Source organism: Rhineura floridana, chromosome 6 (assembly GCF_030035675.1).
Source record: "Rhineura floridana isolate rRhiFlo1 chromosome 6, rRhiFlo1.hap2, whole genome shotgun sequence".
NCBI lineage: Eukaryota > Metazoa > Chordata > Lepidosauria > Squamata > Rhineuridae > Rhineura > Rhineura floridana.
The window spans coordinates 75,300,806-75,319,549 of record NC_084485.1 but is presented as its reverse complement, the minus strand read 5'-3'; the positions used below and the strand labels follow the sequence as shown (position 1 = coordinate 75,319,549).

The 18,744-nt window shown below is 40.2% G+C and overlaps 1 protein-coding gene across 7 annotated transcripts in view; it reads left to right on the top strand.

Moving 5' to 3' along the window:
- The window catches only part of MTCH1 (mitochondrial carrier 1), a 48,024-nt gene extending 30,660 nt beyond the window's left edge, over positions 1 to 17,364 (top strand). The window contains exons 13-18 of one of the 7 annotated variants that reach the window (XR_009763504.1): positions 57 to 624; positions 2,163 to 2,257; positions 3,777 to 3,869; positions 5,582 to 5,742; positions 14,075 to 14,226; positions 17,128 to 17,364. The gene's annotated coding sequence lies outside the window, so the exon portion shown is untranslated. The remainder of the gene's footprint in view (positions 1 to 56; positions 625 to 2,162; positions 2,258 to 3,776; positions 3,870 to 5,581; positions 5,743 to 14,074; positions 14,227 to 17,127) is intronic. The other 6 variants (XR_009763508.1, XR_009763507.1, XR_009763503.1 and 3 more) reach the window with 6 other exon arrangements.
- Positions 17,365 to 18,744: the final 1,380 nt, after the last annotated feature.

The window sequence follows — 18,744 nt, the reverse complement described above, 5'->3', positions numbered from 1 at the left end:
TTACTTTAAATATACAAAATTTCACATTTAAATATATAAATTAATTTTTTTTGTAGATGAATGCCAAAATGGGTCAGAACAGACTTATGAGTGAACATATTGGAAAGACACATGGACCAGAAATAGACGGATCCATCCATTCATCTAACTGGTAGTTGTCCTAAAGAAATATAAGAGGCAAGTCTTATGGAAGCATGCAGGAAAGTGCTATTGTGCTTGTGTCCTGCTTTGGGGCTTCCCTTAGGCATCTGGCTGGCCTGTGTGGGAACAGAATGCTGGACTAGAGCGGCCTTTGGTCTGATCCAATAGGACTACTCTTGTATTCTTAAAGTGTACCATTTCCTTTGTAAACTAAGGCAGGGCTATTTGTTTATGTACTATATTACTTCCGACTCACTCAAGAGGGTTTACTATTGAAAATGAGCCCAATTCAGAAACTGGAGGGTAAAATAAAGCCAATTTTTAAAAACATATGTTTGAACTTGAGCCTTTTTAGCTCAAGGTATGTGCTTCTACCTCCAGAGGACTCTGCTTGGTTCTAAACTTACAGGTCAAAAGGGACACCATTACTCAAGCACAGGAGGGACATCACTTGAATACATCTACTTCAGTCAGAATCCAGAGGTTTGTTCCTAAGCTTAGCTCTTTTCCTTCTAGCAGCTGGAAAAATCCGGTCTGAACAGTTTGCATAGAATTCAAGAGGCAAAAACTGGGGAGAGGGGGAAGAGAGAAAGAACAGTTCTGGGTGTTGTTGCAAGGTTAAAAGCACCTTACTAAAGAATATTGTTTCCCTTATTGATAGAAAAAATGCAAGTCCTTCCTGGTAGGAGGGAATGCATAGGTGTGATACTGAGGTAAAAAGGAAGCAGCTTAATTTCTCCCAGGTGGCTGAAATGGACCATGTTGGGTGAGAGTCTTATGTGTCCATGGAAATAATATTTTTTTCTAGAATTAAAAAAGCCCAACAATCTTTCTGTGCATGCTGTATGATCCCTTGGTAGAATACAAAGGCCTTGCCATCATGGCGTCTCTTCATCTCCTTCATGCAACAGCCCACAAAGTTCATGTTGTGTATGGAGAGGGGAAAAAGAGGGAGACTATTAATGCTGGATTCCTGCTTCTGAGTTCATCTCTCTTTCTCTCCCCCCCTCCCCAATTCCAAATTGCCGTTGCAGCCTTTAGAGGGCCACTTATGTAGATCCAGATGTAAGGAAAAGCCTCCCACTCATCCTCTTGCTCTCCCTTGATTAAAACATTATAATTCTTTAATCTCTCTGAATTGAGTTTCTTCCTTAAAAGCTGCCTGTTCTCTTTGATACACCAAAGCAGTTCTTGTCATGCTGCCAAAGGAGGCCGGGTAGAGTGTCACACAGCTCAAACTTTTACAAGCTGAGTGAGCAGGAAAACAAGCGAAGGCACACAGACAAGCACAGAGAAAGAAAGTCAGAAAAGCAGAGGGAGAGATCTTCCTTGTTTTAATTTTTTGGATTCTTTGCAAACGAGAGAGATCTTTCTCTTTTTTGTTTTTGTTTTTGTGTGAAGCTCAGCCATAAATATAATTAACTTTTCCAGCCAATGTGATGGCCAACCTCTGAGAAACTTGGAAGAGAAGGGGGAAAATGACGTCACCGCAATCTGGGGGTGCCTTTCGCGCTGCCTGTCAGAGCCGAAAGAAAAGAACAGGGCAATAAAACAACGGCTGCCTCTGTCTCCTTCGTTAAACACGGCACTAATTGGATGTTAATTTCTCTTTGCTCTTCTCGCTGTTTAATTGTAAGAACTCTCCTCCTCTTCTCTCCCCCCCCCCTTTGCAAGGCTCTTGCCAGTTGCAGGGAGTCTATACTGTACATTCCCTCCCAATTGTGGACTCAAACAATTCAGAAGCCAGGGCATTATTAAAAGAGAAGGAGGGGGAGGGAGGGATTGGATTTAGGAGTTTCACGAAGCTCAACATTTTCCTTTCATTGCCCTGTACAGAGTTCAGAGTATTTTTTTCTCTCCCTTGCGTTCTGTCCAGTCTCCTTGGCAGCACGAATTTTTTTTAACCCCACCACTACCCAACCCATGTGTTGAAACAGGCATTTAGGGGAGCCAGTGCAGGCAGGAAGCTGTTGCTGTCTTTGCTGCCCGGGTCACCCTTAAAGGGTGTTTGTGTTTCTTAGCATGAATTCTGGAGGGTGCTGAGTGCCTCTGATGGATCCAGAATGTGAATGTACCCACGCGCACACACAGACCCAGTGGTGCAGTGGAAAAAGAGGTAAGTGAAGAACAGGCGTTGAGGGAGAGCAGGGGGAGATTTACCAAGGGAGATGGTGGGTGGGGTGGAGGAGAAGAAGAAGGAGGAGGGGAGGGGAAGGAGCGGGAGGAGGTGGAGGGTAGAAATGTGGGAGTAAAGTCCTACCTGGGATCAGTGCCAACTTCCTGCACAGTGCTGCAGACCCGCCGCTTTGAGCAACCCACCAGAGGCGACTTTTCTCTCTTGTCACGGTTCCAAAAGGCAAGGAAGGCAACAGGAACAGGTACAACAGATGCAAAGGAGCCTTGTTTGCCAGGGTGCTGGTGGGTAAATCCTCTGTTTCTTTTCTGCTTTTTCCTCCTTCCCCTCCCTTCTCCAATCTTTATTGCAGCGAGCTGTATTTTTAAAGGATCCTTTCAAAGAGGGTAGACAGAGGCTTTTTCTTTCTCATAGGCATAGCTATGTTAAGCTCACGTTTTGTTTTATTTGGAAGGTAAAGGAGGTTGAATTCTCTTGTCAGTTTCTCCTCTCCGTTTGGATTAACACGCAGAAGATGCGCCTGTCACTTTGCTTACTGTCAGTGCCTGTTCAGGGATGGGAGAGGGCTTTGTTCCGCGCTGCCTGGGAAGCTGTGCCAACTCTGACTTGGCAGCCAAGCCAGAGTGGGCAGGGAGAACGCAAAGAGAGTGAGCGAGAGAATGACTGCTGAGGCTTCCAAAGTGGGAAGTGGCTGTAGGCCCATTTCCGAACGAGGCAGCTATTCACTCTGCCCTTGTCTCTTTCTCTCTAAGACTGGCACAGACAAAATGGAAAGTGTGTGCATGGGGGGGCTTGTCTGTTCTTCTCTGGCGTATCCTGGTGGTTTTCTTTTTTTAAAAACCTCACCTGCCTCCATTTCTGTCTCTTCATTCCATTTTTCAATTGGCAAATGAAGCATTTCACAAAAGCACAACGCTTCTTGCATAACTAAGATGGTGTGGTAGGGGATTTTTTGGTCTTGTGTTTTTGTTTTCCCGCCCTGTATCTCTTTTGGCTGTGTTTAAACAACTCTGCCTCCACCAGCATCTCAAGTTCAGGACAGGGGAAGCCAAGATTTATTTTATGTGCGTGCATTGGGCTGATACATGGGGGGACAGGGAGAACTTAGCCATTCGTTGTAACCAGTATTTATCAAAAGCAGGGAGTGTTTATTTTTATTTTTTGTCTTTTTTGGAGGGTGTTTTTGCAAAACCTGCAAAACTTTCTGTGCCTAGCTTCTGAATGTCAATAGAGTGTTTGGCTTTTTTTAAAAAAAAGTATTTCTGAAGACCATGTTAATAATGGAAGACTGTCCCAGAAGCACCCTAGCCAATGGTTCCAAGTGCTGGAATTCCTGCCAGCTTCCCTTTGTGCCAGCCTCTTGTCGGCCTTGGCGTCTCATTCGGATGAAGCCTGGCATGCAGGCACCGCCCATTTCTTGGTGCTGAGCTGCTATGAGAAGGAAAAGGGAACGCAAGGGGGGGAGCTGTCTCACTCAAACTGGCCTTTTTTCAAAAAAAAGAAACCATTCCTGATGATTGTCCGGATAATCAGAACTAAAGACAGCGGCTACAGAGCAACAAAATCCTTCTCCTTCACGGCACATCTCTTTCTGGTACGAAATCAAATGTAGCTATTTTAAAAATGTTTGAAAATGCCATTTTTATTTGTCCAAATGTTCTAGCACTTGCTACTGCTACATCTTCTCTTCCCTGCCGCAACCCCCCTGCTTTTTGTGGCGCTAAAACATACGATTTCCTTTTTTTTTTAAAGATAAACCTGATGGTGGATTTTATTATTTCCCCTGCCCAGCCATAGATAAAGTTGTTGGTTTTTTCCTTCTAGTTTTGAAAATACTCTGATTATGGGTATTGGGAGGCTGGGTGTTTTCAGTTTTTTGGATTTTTGCCACCCTAAGCAGGAGAGGGAAAAGTTGGATCATGTCAGACGTGCAATTCAACATGGCAGCCCTAGCTGATATAGTATGGCTTTGCAGTGTTGAAAGACGTGGCAAGAAATGTCCCTCGTTGAAGACATGGCTTTTGGCAGAGCTGGAGTGACCGAAAATCAGGGGAATAAATATTCCCTTCGGGAAATAATTTGTGGGATTTTACATGCAGCCTTCAAGAAGGGAGAGTTCAGCCATGTTAATCCTCATCTTGGTATTTTGTAAAATGTTAACCATTTACAAGCTGTTCTGTATTTATCATTTAAATACCAAATTTCTAATTTGTCTTTTGTTTTGGCTTTGACGCACATTTTGGATTTGGGAAGGGTGGGTGGTGTGCGTTTGGTAGATTTCTGGCATGCTTCAGGTTTTGGAGAGTGACATCATCACTTGATCTTTATTGGGACAAATCTAGATGCATCATGGAGGCATTTGGAAAGAGTAAAGTGGATGCTTTTTGATAGTGCCCACCTCATGTCATTTTAAAGGCTTGTCCTTTCTTAAGGGTAGCTTCTCCCTTCACATGTCACTGGCATAAACTTTGATGAACTCCACCACAGCACGCTGAGTCCCTCCTGACTTACACTGATGGAATGGAGTTTAGGGGCTGTACTTAGTGTCTGTAAATCTGGCCTCTTTACGTCAGGCTTAATTTAGGTCCCTGTTGTCTAAAACAAAAGAATATTGTTTCCCCAAGAGTAACAGATTCTTCCTACAGACAACTGCTTCCTTCTAAATGTTTTGTTATTAACAAAGCCCCCAAAATGGGTGGCAATCCCTTCCCTAGCCCTGCCCCTACCCCTGGAACAATAAACAGAAATGTTAGCATGGCATGCTAAATGCAAATGTTGACTGCAAAGCCACAACCCTGTGTGACCCTGGAGTGCCATAGCTTCAACTAGAGCTCTTATTGAATGCCAGACATGACTTCTCAAGCTCTCTGAGAACTGGGCCTTGTACCAAATTTTAGTTTATCTAGATACTCTGCTCCCCATTGCCATAGAGACAGACTTCTGGCACTGAGGATAGCCTTGCCCCCTTGCAGAAAGAGAGCTTACCTAATTTGAAGAGAACCCCCCCTTTACAACATGTGGAACCATCTCCTCCTCTGTTGCCAACTTGCTAAGAACTGATGTACAAGAAAATCCCTTGTCCTCTACATACAGTGTTTATAACCCAGTGGGCTGTGTATAAGAACTTCTTGTGAGCTAACAGAATGAGGTGATTAAAAGTAAGGACACCTAGAATTCTCTGTACTTATTATGTTAGGATTTTTAGTTCTGTTCTCATGTTGATTGCTTCAGAGTTATTTTTAAAAAGAGTTTAAGACATCTAGATTGGGAAATTGAGATCAATATTATTTTCTTTTGTGAACCTAGATTCCTATTACAGGGGTATAACTTGCTCCTTTGTAATAAACCCACCATCATTTTATACCTTGATTGCTGCCTCCTTCTCAGCAGAAGCAAGAGCTAGCACGTGTTTCGACTTCCTCAACAGTAAATTGGCCAGAGGACCCAATTCACTACTCTTGCCATGCGTAAGTGTTAACACAAGTCCATCTGTCCCAATATAAATGTGCTCACTCTGTTATTTTACTATTTATTTAAATATAGCCATGTATATATCCATTCTTCCCAATCAAATAAGCCCAGGATAGCATAACACATTTTCAATCAGCCTTTCCCAACCTGATACTCTCCAGATGTTATGGACTACAACTCCCATCAGCCCCAACTCCTCACAATGCACACACCATCCCTATGGCATCCTATTCTAACTCTCTTTAAGGCCTGGAATATATTTACATGAAAGCTTTAGAATCATGCTAAAGTAATGTAAATCATACTAACATGATCAGTGTGAATGTATAAAAATATTGCATAATGACCTTTTCAGGCAAAAGTAATGAACGTGCATATAACCAACTGGAAGCAAGGCACGTGATTCAGCATCACTAGAAAGGTTCAGTTTAAACATCTATATTCCAGTTATTCATATTTTTTGCAGTTCCTCTCCACTGAATATATTCTATTGTGATGTATGAGCCCACTCCAACTTGCCCCAGTTATTAGTTGCCATCTTTTAGCATTCCCGTCAAATGCTTGAAAAGCCTTGAAGGTTTTTTCTGAGCATTCCAAAGCAACACTCAAAAAAACCTGTTTGATCAAATCGCTTGGGGAAGGTGAGGCAGGCTGTTGGAGAGAACAGGGCAGCAGCAGTGAGATATGCCCCCACCCATTTCTAGTTGGGAGCAGCTGAAAAGGAGCTGGACACAGCTCAAAATGGTCAGATGTTTTGAGCGGGAAGAATTTGCATTTTGAGCTTCCTTTGAAGTTTTGCACAATCTTTAACGTTCAGCCGTGCAGATCTGAATCCTTCACTAGCTTTAAAAAATTGGTTGCTCTGTTTTTTTCTTGAAGGTGCTCTAAATCAGAGATGCAAAAATCCAGGTGTCACCTGCAACTTAAAAACTGGGTTTGATGACTGGCCCCAGCTTGCAGAAGAGGGCAGGAATCTGGTTATACACCTCTCATGTGTCCTGCTATGTGTTGGACTTGGCTGTAGCTGCTGCTGCTGCCTTCTCTTATATCCTTTCCCAACACAATTCTTTCTTGTCATTTCCTCCCTACCCCCAAATACATGTTACTAGTCCTTATTTTTCTCCAGAACTTTTTTGTTCTACATGCCATGCATAAATCCCTCTTCCCCATTTCTCTTTTAGCCTCAAGTCCACTGAATAATTTCTTCCCTAGTCCTCAGCTGCCTTCATCTTAAATCATTTCTACTTCCCTTTTACCTGTTCTTTCCTCCATATCTCCCAATAGCAATCCACAGAAGCAGGACTTAATTCAAGCCACGACTTTCTTAGGCACAGTTCAAGAACGTCATTTAATGCTCCAACCCGGCTCTGGAAGATCCATAGTAGTAATCAAGATGGCCATGTGCAGAATGTCTTTCTCTCCCAACTGAGTGGTCTCAACTGGTACTTGCTCACTAGAGAAAAGGGTATGACTTCCTGGTTGGAAGTCATACCTTAATTAAGTATTGCCTGGAAAGGGGCATCATGGAGGGGATGGGAACAAAGAGAGAGCACACCAGCTAGAGGAGGAGATAGGTCCTCTCACTAGTGCACTCCAGTCTTCATCTGTCCATCTTGATTCCTAGAAACTCGTGACTCCCAAGTTTTACATAAATGCTTGCACTCCTTGCTCCAAACTTAACGCTCTACACACAATCCAGAGTATAAAACTAGTTAGCTTTAGCTATACATTGTCATAAGCTAAGGCTCTAGCACTAATAACGATGGGTCTTTTGGACTCTCTGTCCCTGACCCATGAAGTTATAGTTAGAGATCCTGCCAGAGATAAGGTGATCTCTAAATTGTGCAACCCTTCTGGTTGACCTTCTAGGACAAAACCCAAAGTAGCTCATAGATCAAAGGCTGGTGGTTATATTCTTATTGACAACATTGTGCTTTGAGCCCAGTTTCCTTTATGGGAAGCAAAATTCATCATAGTTCACATCTTTGCTTTATTTTCTTCCCAATCTCACCTTATGCCCATACGAAGTTGTCTCCATTGACTTCTGTGAACTTCTGATAACCTCTGTGATAAATGAATGCAGCATAGCTCACAGGACTGTAAAAATGCAGAAGTTTTCATCTCTTTAAAAATGCAGGCTAGGCTAACACAGGCCGTACGATGTTTCCACCTTGTGACTTTGTAAGCTGCTTTAAAAGCTTTTTACAATCGAGCGGTACATAAATTTTGTTTAAAATAAATAAAATTAACTATTGAGTGACATGGTTGCTGATGAACATCTTTTGGTTGATGACATTAAACAGATCCTTTTCTTGCCACAAATCCACCTATTTTATGGATAGCACCAAGATGCATTTTCCCCTGACTTGAGCTCATACACATGGTACTGCCCAATCATAGACCTTTTACCCAGTGAAGTTTCAAAGTTTCTGTTTCTTTGGACATTTTTCATACTTTCCTATAGGTGACAAGAGAAAAATAGGTAGACTTGTTTTTGTTTTAGGTCACATCCACACTGTACATTTTAAAGCACTCTTATACCACTTTAACAGTCACAGCTTCCCCCAGTCTTGGAAACTAGTTTGTTAAGGTTGCTGAGAGTTGTTAGGAGACCCCTCACAGAACTACAGTTCCCAGGATTCTTTGGGAGAAGCCATGACTGTTAAAAGCAGCATAAACGTGCTTTAAATGTATGGTGTGGATGTGATCTTAGTGACCCCAGAATTGTTGACCAAGTAAGTATACATCTATGAAAAGTTGGATTACATATATTTAGTTTTGCATATACTTCCCATTAGCATCTGGTTGGCCATTGTAAGAAAAAAGATATGCTAACACCTAAGTGAGTCGCATCCATTTGACCTGATAACATGCCACTTTAAAATTATTTTGAAACATTAACTGCAAAACATACATTTCCTTCCATCCTAGAATGCACAAATTAGCATTTAGATGCCACAAATGTGTATGTTTTGTTGTCACCCTACATATAATTAGCTTGGGTTCCCTTGTTAACTTAGCTTAACCTCCACATGCACACCCTTACCAGATCTCTGCATGCGTCTGTTAACGTAACACCAGTCAGTACCTAAGATGCTTGCTGAACTTATCTGAATAGTCTAGATACTTTAACTCTGACGTCTGGAAAGAGGGAGGTGGACAAGGCACAGCTATGATAGGGGCACATTTCATAGGGGTGTGCATTTGTTTCAGAGTGAATGAAAATGTTAAGTCAGTTTGGTTCAATTTTCCTTCATTCTGAAATGAATAAAAAGAACAAATGGGTATACATAGGACTCCCATTCAAACTAGTTTGTGCCCAGCGCTGCCAGTTGTGGTGGGAGGGATGGCTTACATTTCTTTCTCTTGGTGGCAATGGAGCCCTTTTCAGCTGCTGGCATTGCATTTATTCAAAATGTCCCAGATGTATAATTCCAGGTCGTTCTGCGGGGATGCCAGCTGTCAATGGGGCAGCACTTTTTTTTTTGGAGCAGTTGCTATCTTTTTACCAGAATGTCCCAGAACAATTAAATATCCAGGGGATTCTAGGTAAATAAAATACTGGCCATCAGGAACAGCCCTAGAAATTAGCACAGGTGTCAAAAATAATTGTTTTAAAAAAGGAAAACAAGCCAATGAAAACAAATAAAATAATGAACTAAATGTGAGTACAATGAATAACGTATGAAACAAATGTGATTTTAACGAATTAATAATGAAATGAAAACATGGCTTAATGAAGAAAATGAAGTAAGAAAACAAACATTTTCTTGTGCACCCCTAATTTTAGACTCTCAAGACTTCATTCTTTATGGCCCTTCTATCATTCTTCATAGGTCTTTTATCATTTCTGCATACTTTCATTATATTCACAATGCATAAAAATATGGATTTTTTTTCTAATCGTAGAGGTATAAAGGAGTAGCAGAACGGCCATAGCTCAGTGGTAGAGCATCTGCTTGGCACATAGAAGGTCCCTGGTTAATCCCTGGTGTCTCCATGTAGGGCTGAGAGAGACTCTGCCTAAATCTGCCAGAGAGCTTCGGCTATGGGGTGGTATACAAATGCAGTAAATAAATAAAACCCTGGAGAGCTGCTGCCAGTCAGTATAGACAATACTGAGCTAGATGGTCTGACTTGGTATAACGCAGCTTCCTATGCACCATTGATAATCTCTTTCACATTTTGCGACAGAACAGGAAATCCTGTACCTAAAGCATCCTTGACCATGCTTAGCCAGCCCAGTTCTGTTAATTCACTTTAGCTGGAGGAGTGCAAATACTGACTTGAAGTAAACACAATGAAAATAGGATGCTATGCTGAGTATCGGGTCAAGTTCAAGGTTTTGGTTTTGGTGTGTAAAACCCTATGCAGCTTGGCACCAGGATACCTGAACGATCGTCTTACCTCGTATATACCCAGTTGATCACTGAGCTTTGCAGGTGAGGGCCTCCTACAGATGCCATGTTATCAGGAGGTCCGTTCCGCACAACATAGGAAATAGACCTTTAGTGTAGTGGCACCTACCCTTTGGAATTCCCTCCCCTTATCTCTGTTATCTTTTTGGTGCCCACTGAAGACCTTCCTCTGCATCTATGTTGGAATTACTTTTTTAGACTTTTTAAAGCTTGTTTTTAAATAAGGTGTTTTTAAAGATGTTTTGTTTTAATGTTTTAAAGTCTTTTGTTTTTAAGATGTTTTAGAGTGTTTTTAGTATTTTTGTTTGTCGCCCTGGGCTCCTTCTGGGAGGAAGGGTAGAAACTAAATTTAATAAATATATATTAAATAAATAAATAAGTAAGAGCAGAGCCATCTAGTCCAGGCCCAACTACCAGATAAACCTTTTAGTACCGTAAAAGGCAATTTGGTTATTGTGTCAAGAACTGATCGCCTAAGACGGTTGAGCCACCCTTAGGATGCGGAGTACAGAGGTGATCATTGCTCCAGCACCTACCAGTACTGTGCGAGCCTTTAGAGGAATTTGTCTGTGCCACAGGAGGAGGCAACAGTGCCAAAAAATCACAGTTTCCCCAAATCACTGAGAGAGAGGAGAAAGCTTTGGTACCATGCAAGGCCACCCTTGGATTATTAAGCCCAATAATAATCTTAATAACTGTCAGCAGTTAAGAGACATACGATCAATTGGACCATTTGCTTCCCATGTGTACTAGAGACCCACCTCCTCTCCACCGCAGTAGTGAAATTTACTTGTGGATACAAGGGTTTCAGATAGCTCATCAGAGGCAATATCTTCAATGGAGTATATGTAATTTGTTCCAAAACTGCACATCTCACCAGTAATAAAATTATTTTTCTTCATCTTGCACATGGAGCTTGAGATGCTTTGCCCTGGTTTATGTTAATTACTTTTTTTTAAAAAATCCAGTTCATGCAGTCTATATGGATTGCAGTTAGAACATGACTTCACATGCTGTCAGTGCCAGTTGAGCTTATTTTATCTCATCAGTGTGGTGTAGTGTAAGGTGCCTACATTTTATCCTGATGTGATTATTAACTGATGGCAAAGTTAATATTAGATTCCAGTTTCCTTGTATCTTCAGTCTGTACTTCTGTCAGAACTGTATTTCCCTTACCATTTTATTTCACTGTATTTAACGTACCATTTTATCACTAGAATGCTTTGCCATTTCTTTGTTCTTCTATGTTCCTCTTGTGGCACAATTTAAACTAAATGTGATAAGCTGAATATTTCACTTGAGTAACAAAGTGGTGGTTATGCTTTGAACCCCCATATCTTACCTGAAACGTGCCATAATAATTAAAGGTCAGGTCCTAGATTGCAAACTTCATTTATCAAAGGGGAAAAAAACATTTGTATGTTTCTCTCGTTGATACGTGAATGTTCCCTTTTGTTTATGCACCCTTAGGTACATATTTATTTGTGCATATTCTCATGCCTATAATACTAGCAGACCTATGCACATAGCTTCTTGAATAACTGCTCAAAATGTGCTGAGTATAGGAGATTTTATGACAGAGTTCTGTTGAGTGACCTCTCAAGTCCTAGTTGGACTTCCAGTATGCTATCGATATGGTCTATAACCCAAACTGATCTGTAGTAGGTCCCTGTGCTGCTGCTGTGTTAAGATGCTAATAATATTTCATTACATTTCTGATATATCTAGAGGGCTTCTTTAGGTTGAAATGATATATAGATGTATATTCCCCATACATATGTATGAAAATAAAATTGGAAGTGTTGCCTTGGAATCAGTCAGTCTATCCCAAGCTGTGCAATTCACACAATTAAGGTGCTGAAATGTATGTGACCAGCATGCATACATACAGGAATGACCAACCTATCATAATGCCCAATCAAGTTTGACTTTGCTAACTGGGTGTCTCTAATGTCCATTTACACCTGGGAGAACAGGAAGAAGCTTAGCCACAGAAATCCTGCACTTCCAACTGCCAGTACACCAGTCATGCAATGATGCCCACCATCCATCTAGTAAATGTACTTGCAACAAAAAATGCTGGTTAAGTGTGCTGCTTTTCATACATGGCAATATACAAAGAGAGATTATTATTTCCTGTAGGAATTGAAAATATGAAGATGATCCATGTGGCATATCCTGAACTACTGTATAACATTTGGAGAACAATTGAATTATACTTGATAGATTCACCTTGAATCTCCCCATTATTTTCTTAATGTACCCTGAAGGGAACTAAGTTCCCTTCTGTTCTTTATGTAGAAGGCGCAAGTTTTTATAAAATGATCTGCCCCGATTCTTGCTATTAACTGAACAGACTTTGGCTTAGGTTGGATTTCAGCAAGTTTCCTGGGATGTGCTGAAAAAGCTGTTTGGCTGATCATCTCTTAAACAACATTGCTTTTAAGACTAGACTCACTGTTGTATGCTAGATGAGCCATTGTCCTTGCCTATAACTGATGCTATCAACTAAGTGTAACTGGTCTTTCAAAAAAGAGACCACTCTTACATGATCTTCTCCTGAGAAGGGTACAACAGCTGAATTATGCACCCCTACCACCCTCTTGTATCTCCTTTCTTTTTTTTTGGAACATAAGAAGAGGCTGCTCGATCAAACCAGTGGCCCATCTAGTCCAGCATCCTGTTCCCACAGTGGCCAACCAGATGCCTATGGAAAGCCTGCGAGCAGGACCAGAGCACATTGACACATTCCATGGAAGAGCATTATAGACTGCCTTCCTAGTTGCTTGCTTCCAGAGTAACATTTGAACCCACATCCCAATCATTTTCACTAAATGTTTGGCCCTAGAACACCACTCTGCACCGTTCTGCCAAGTATCAAATTCTGAAACATTTCTAACTCTGGACCATCATATCTTATGTCTGGCTTCTGGCCCTACTGAATAACTTACACTAAATTAATCTGTGCTATGAAGAAACCTGGAGATTACTTCCAGAGCGAGCACCTTCTCACTTATAATAAATCCATCAATAACTATACAAGGTTGTCTCTGGCTCAGGAAAGGTCTTACCACAGAAGTAAATAAGTAAACAGCTAAATAAAGTGGTTTGAAAGAATTACTTTATCCAGACTTCCTGAGGTCCTGTTTTGGATTGAGCCAGAGCAACTATCAAATCATAGGTATTTCTAATGAGATGCTGAAGATGAGCTCCAGAATAAGCTAGCAATTGACATACAGTCCTTGCCTTAAAACTACAATTTAGTTATACCCATTAATTACTACTATTAATTACTACTACTGCAGCATAAATAGGCATTCATGTGAGATTATGTCTTTTTTTTAAGAAAGCTGCGTTTTCCTTGGAAGCCATCCTCCAGGTAGCATGATGAGCTATCTAGAGTCTGTGTTGTCCTTCTGGCCCAAGACCCTATGTTGAGGGAACCGTCATTGTGCATTTAATGAAATATTTGTGCAGCTTACTACCAGGTCAGGAAAGTTTGACACTGCCAGGTAGTTTCCATTACACTGCTTTCTTCCTACTGGGAATTTTCCCGAAGATTTTTTTTCTGTGTGTCCCTTTTTGGTGAAGAAGTATAAGCTGAGTCATGCTTCCACATGTGCCAGCAATAGGCTAGTCCTAGGAAAGATGTGTTTCTCCTTTAAGATCAGCAGATTCAAGCTTCATGAGCAACAGCGTGTTAGAAACCTCAGAAACTGATCTTTTTAGACTTAGTTCTTCTGCCCAAATAGCAGGAAAGGAAGGTATATATCTAAAGAGCTGTGATTATTCCTTTTTTAAAAACTTGAAACATACTAATCTCTGAGCCTCCCTCTCCCCTCCCTTTTTTTTTCTCCCTGTTTCGAGGCGTACAAAATGGCTGCCGCCTGGCCAACTCATCTTCTGTCAGGAAAGGGAAGCAAAGAGGCTGGGACGTGGCTTTTTTGGATTTCTCCGCCCATGTTAGGACCTAACTCTTTCATCTCTACATGGCACTATCTGTAATAAAACAGAGAAAACCAGTTTGGAATAAAACCAGAGTTGGAGACGTGGGTAGTTTTGGTATGTGCCGAGTGTTGCAAATGGGCTGGGTTGCCAAACTAAGCTACTGTGTTATCAGTGTAATGTTACTCGGTACAGCCAGGACCATGTGACTGTGCCTAGAACCAGCTGGAAAGGTTTGTTTGCAGTATGAAAGGAAAGTCTCTGCTATGATTCTTGTATGTTGTATCATCAATTGCTAGAATTGCAAACAATTATATATGGTTGGGCAATGTGATTATACCTAGGCCAAGCTACAGGGAAGGATTTAACTTAACTCACTTCCTCTCTTGTTTTTCATTTCTGAAAACAGAATTTGATTATGTTTCTGTGCCAGTAGTTTTTTGTTGGTCTATATCTATAACCAGTTTATAATATCTACTACTTTTCCTCAAAAGTATTTTCCTCAAGGGAAATCAATTTTTTAACTTTTAAAAGCACTGTTGTGGTTTTTCAGGCCCCATGGCTTCATTGTTGCTTATAGAAAAAGTAGACCTAGCATTGTAAGGAAAAAATTGTGTAGTAATAGGTGTATGTCCTGAAATAAATTATGAGACTTCATGATGTGTCATGCAAGGAGAAGCTGAAGAACAGTAGAAAAGACCTTGATGTCATTTTGCAGCATCTCTGTACAGTTCATTGTCTCCAGTACTGTAATAGTGCTAAGTTAATTGAGTCTATTTTAAAGAATCTGTCCAATGGCATCAAAAAGCTGGTGCTAGAGAAGAAGCCACTTCATGACTACTTTCTGAATACCTGTTGTAAAGGTACTAAATTTTAAAGAGCTGAATAGCTTACGACCAGCAGCAGCGATAAGTATCTATGCTTCCATACATACATATATGGTGCTGCTGGCTGGGGCTGATGGGAATTGTAGTCCATAATATCTGGAGGGCATCTGGTTAGGAAAAGCCAGCGTGGAAGATAACAATCACAGCTAAAGATGCTTTTCCAGATAAGAGAAGTTTTGAATTACGATGTGCAGATTGAGCAAGAAATATTGTTGCTCATATTTTAGCAATACCTAAAATATTTAGAAATGTTCTATACAATGTCTAGAAAGCTAGGGGGGTTAGCTGGTTTTCTGTCAAGATCACTACTTTTAGTTTAAAGATTAAAAATGTACTTTGTATGGAATTTCACATTTTGAAACCATTAGGGCTCTTCGGCAAGGGAAACTAGTCAATAAAATAAATAATGGATGCTAAGTGGTATACAGAATGTATCTAATTTGCAGCTATGATTTGTGTTGTGTTTACATTCAGAAATAGTTTGTACATGACTGATGAAGTTGGTAAAAATCATAAGCACAATGCAGAAATGATTAAAGTGATATGGAAATTTGTAATTACAGTACAGTAAAAGCTGATGAAAGTGATCAATGAAGTTCTGACAATATATTTAAAGTTACAACCTTATAACCACTTTTCTGAAAGTGAAAGTTAAACTGGGTAGACATGTACAGGATTTCACTGTAAATCAATAAACTCAGTTAATTTATTCCTTTACAATGATTGTTTTTGATTTTAACCCTTTTTATATATGTCAAATTAATTCCCAATTTAAATTACAGCTGAAGCAAAAGAAGAAGAATTCTATTACGGAAGTTAACAACCATGCTAAATATTTACATACAAGCAAACACAAGCAGGGCTGTTCATGGCCATTCCGTGTGTTTTTTTCTTCCCTGTTCAAAACATTTTTTTAAAAAAGTTATACACAGAATAGGGATGGGCAAATCTGCCAATTTCAGTTTCTCTTCATTTCTCATTTTTCCAATCTTAACTTTAGTTTTCCACATTTCTACATCAGTTTGCCATTTTTTAAAGCCCTCGTGGAAATTCATCAGCATTTAAGTGCGAATTTCACCTAATATATACATTTTTGTAATGCATATTTTCCCCAATATAATGCATTTTTGTATGTTATTTCCATGGACAGAGGCATTTTAATGCACGCTTTACCTTAGTACATGCTTTTCTGTAGATATTACTTGGCTGGAGAACTACACTGCAAAATTCGGAGAAGTATGAATTTTGAAGGATGGCAGTGTTTCAGTTTGCATAGTGTTTCAAAAAGTGTAGATTCACATTTAAATGCAAACTGCATTGAATTCCCCCCATCCCTGTAAACAGGCTGCGTCCTGCTGCAAGGCTAACTCATCCCCCTTCCCCCAGACTCTTGTCTGTTGCTCAGAAAAGGGGCGTAATATTTTTCTGTCTCTTGGACTGGAGTTTTCTATAGTAGCACATAGACTTTATTTTACAGCTGCTCACATTGTTGTATGCTCATCTTTGCTGCCTTTCTGCTTAATATAGAATAATGATGGCTGGATATTTTCACCTGTATGCATTTTGTGAACATTGTGGTTTTCACATTAGGGCTGTTAGCTGCTTTTAAACAAAGGCATAACGTGGATGTACAACATTTTAATAAAGTTTTGAAAATCTGAGGTTTTGGTTTTGTTGGCGAGAAAGGGCTGAAGTGTTTTACAGATGCTTCACTGCTTCTCTGTGATTTGGTTTCTCACTCCTGCCATAAAGGATTGAGCTTGGCATTTGGCAATCGAATTGAAAGCAATTTTTTTTAAAAGCCCAGTACTACAATAGAGCACACACACAATAAAACACATGATGCTTAAGATACTTCTGTGAGCCTTAAACAAAATAGTTCCAAGGAATATAGCCTAGATTAGAAAATACTCAGTATACAAACAGTGATGGTGCAATGTTTTAAAAGTTTGGGTAACTTTTAAAAAATATTTGTTGCTGCTGATCTTCCTGCTTAAAAAAAATAGTCACACGTTTTGAACATCAAATCACTGCAGCCTTCCTATAGGCAAATCTAAAGGACAAAATGGCTGACTGTCAGCCATTTTGTAAGAATGAAGACAGCTGATTTAATGCAGTTCTTTTCTTTCAGGTTGGTTGTCTCCCAATTTAGCTATCATGGTGAAGGACTGAAAAGATTATAAGAAAGACTGGCACCACTTTTCTCTCTGGAAAGTGTCCCCGGATCGTTTTGGCAGCGCCTGTCTGGACTGTGACTATACAAAAGCTGAAAGCAGCGGTCTACTTTTAAAAGAGCTATTTTGTTCTTTGTTTTACAGTTTGACAGACTCTCTTAATAAACCAGATCGGCACCTGAAGCTTTTAAAAACTTCTCCTAAAACTCTTTAGGTTTTGAAGTGAACTCAGGATTTCACAATAGTTCAAGTTTGTTTTCATTCTAAATTGCTTCCTTAGATACTTTCAGACTTTCACTTTCTGGCATTGCAAACGCTCATATTGTAAGAGATTTGATCAGATATGCTGGTCATGGACAATGCAGCTTTGATACCAAGCCATAGAGAAAGCACAGCTGTGATATCTCCCCCCCCCGAAATGTGCATGAAACCAGAATTTAAAGCACCTGATTTCTTGCTATAGAGGTTTTAACATGACATCTTGAGAACCATCCCAGTCTGTAAATGGGCTTTGCAACCCATATTGATGTTCCCCTCCTGCACAGTGTTATACTGCTTAAACTTTTTAACTGGCCGTGTGGAGAGGAAAAATAACAATTCTCTTTTGATCTGTGCTCTTTGTAGAGATTGGAGATCATTTCCCTAAAATCTATGCAAAGAAAACTGCAAGAGAGGCAGCAATATCACAGTGTAGGAGAGTGCTATTTCTGTACAGAAGCATAAAGTTTCCCAAATCAGTATATTATTTGGATACTAGGAGTGGGATTAAACATTTCCCTTGCCTATAAACATGACTTTCTTTCCTTCCAGATGTGCACTATTTTTATCTCAACCCCCCACCAGCACAAGTTGGGATTTCTCTTGTATTTGCTCTCCTGGTCCCCTTCCTCTGTCAGCCAGTTGTATGTGCCTAAAAGAACTGAACAACTAAAAATAATTTTTAAAGGATGGGTAGGGAAATCAGCCTGGCTGCTTGCTTTTCTGGCAATTCGCCTGAAAGCAGAACAAAATCGCTCTCCTATAGCTGTCTCCCCCCCCCCCCGGTCATAGTTGTTACATATCTTGTACTGTACAACAGCAACAACCATTAGAAGAGTGGATTGTGAGCTTTTATGTCATGATTTTGGGGTTACATCAGGTCCATAGCTGGAAGTGGGTGGGGGTAGCTTTCTCAAGAGTATTCCAGGGCTGTTCCTAAATTTTTACCTTTTTCATTATTTAATAAAATGTATTTACTGCTTACTTGAACAAAAGATCTCTAAGTGGTTTACAAGGTGTTCTAAAATATTCATTTAAAAGACCAATAAAAACATGAAAAATATGTTACATTAAAAAAAATCCAATCAGTCATTGCAAAATGCTTATACCTCTAAAAACCATATGTCAAAATTACAAGACTAGGTAGGCTAGCTGGAACAAAAAAGTTTTTAGCAGGCACTGAAAACACTTTCTAGTAAGTCTCCGGCCCTTTTGGAGATTTATTTTTTATATTGCAGGCAGCATTCTGTGCCCTTTTATAATACCAAGTCCCCATCTGCACTGTATACTTAAAAGCACTATTATGCCACTTTAAA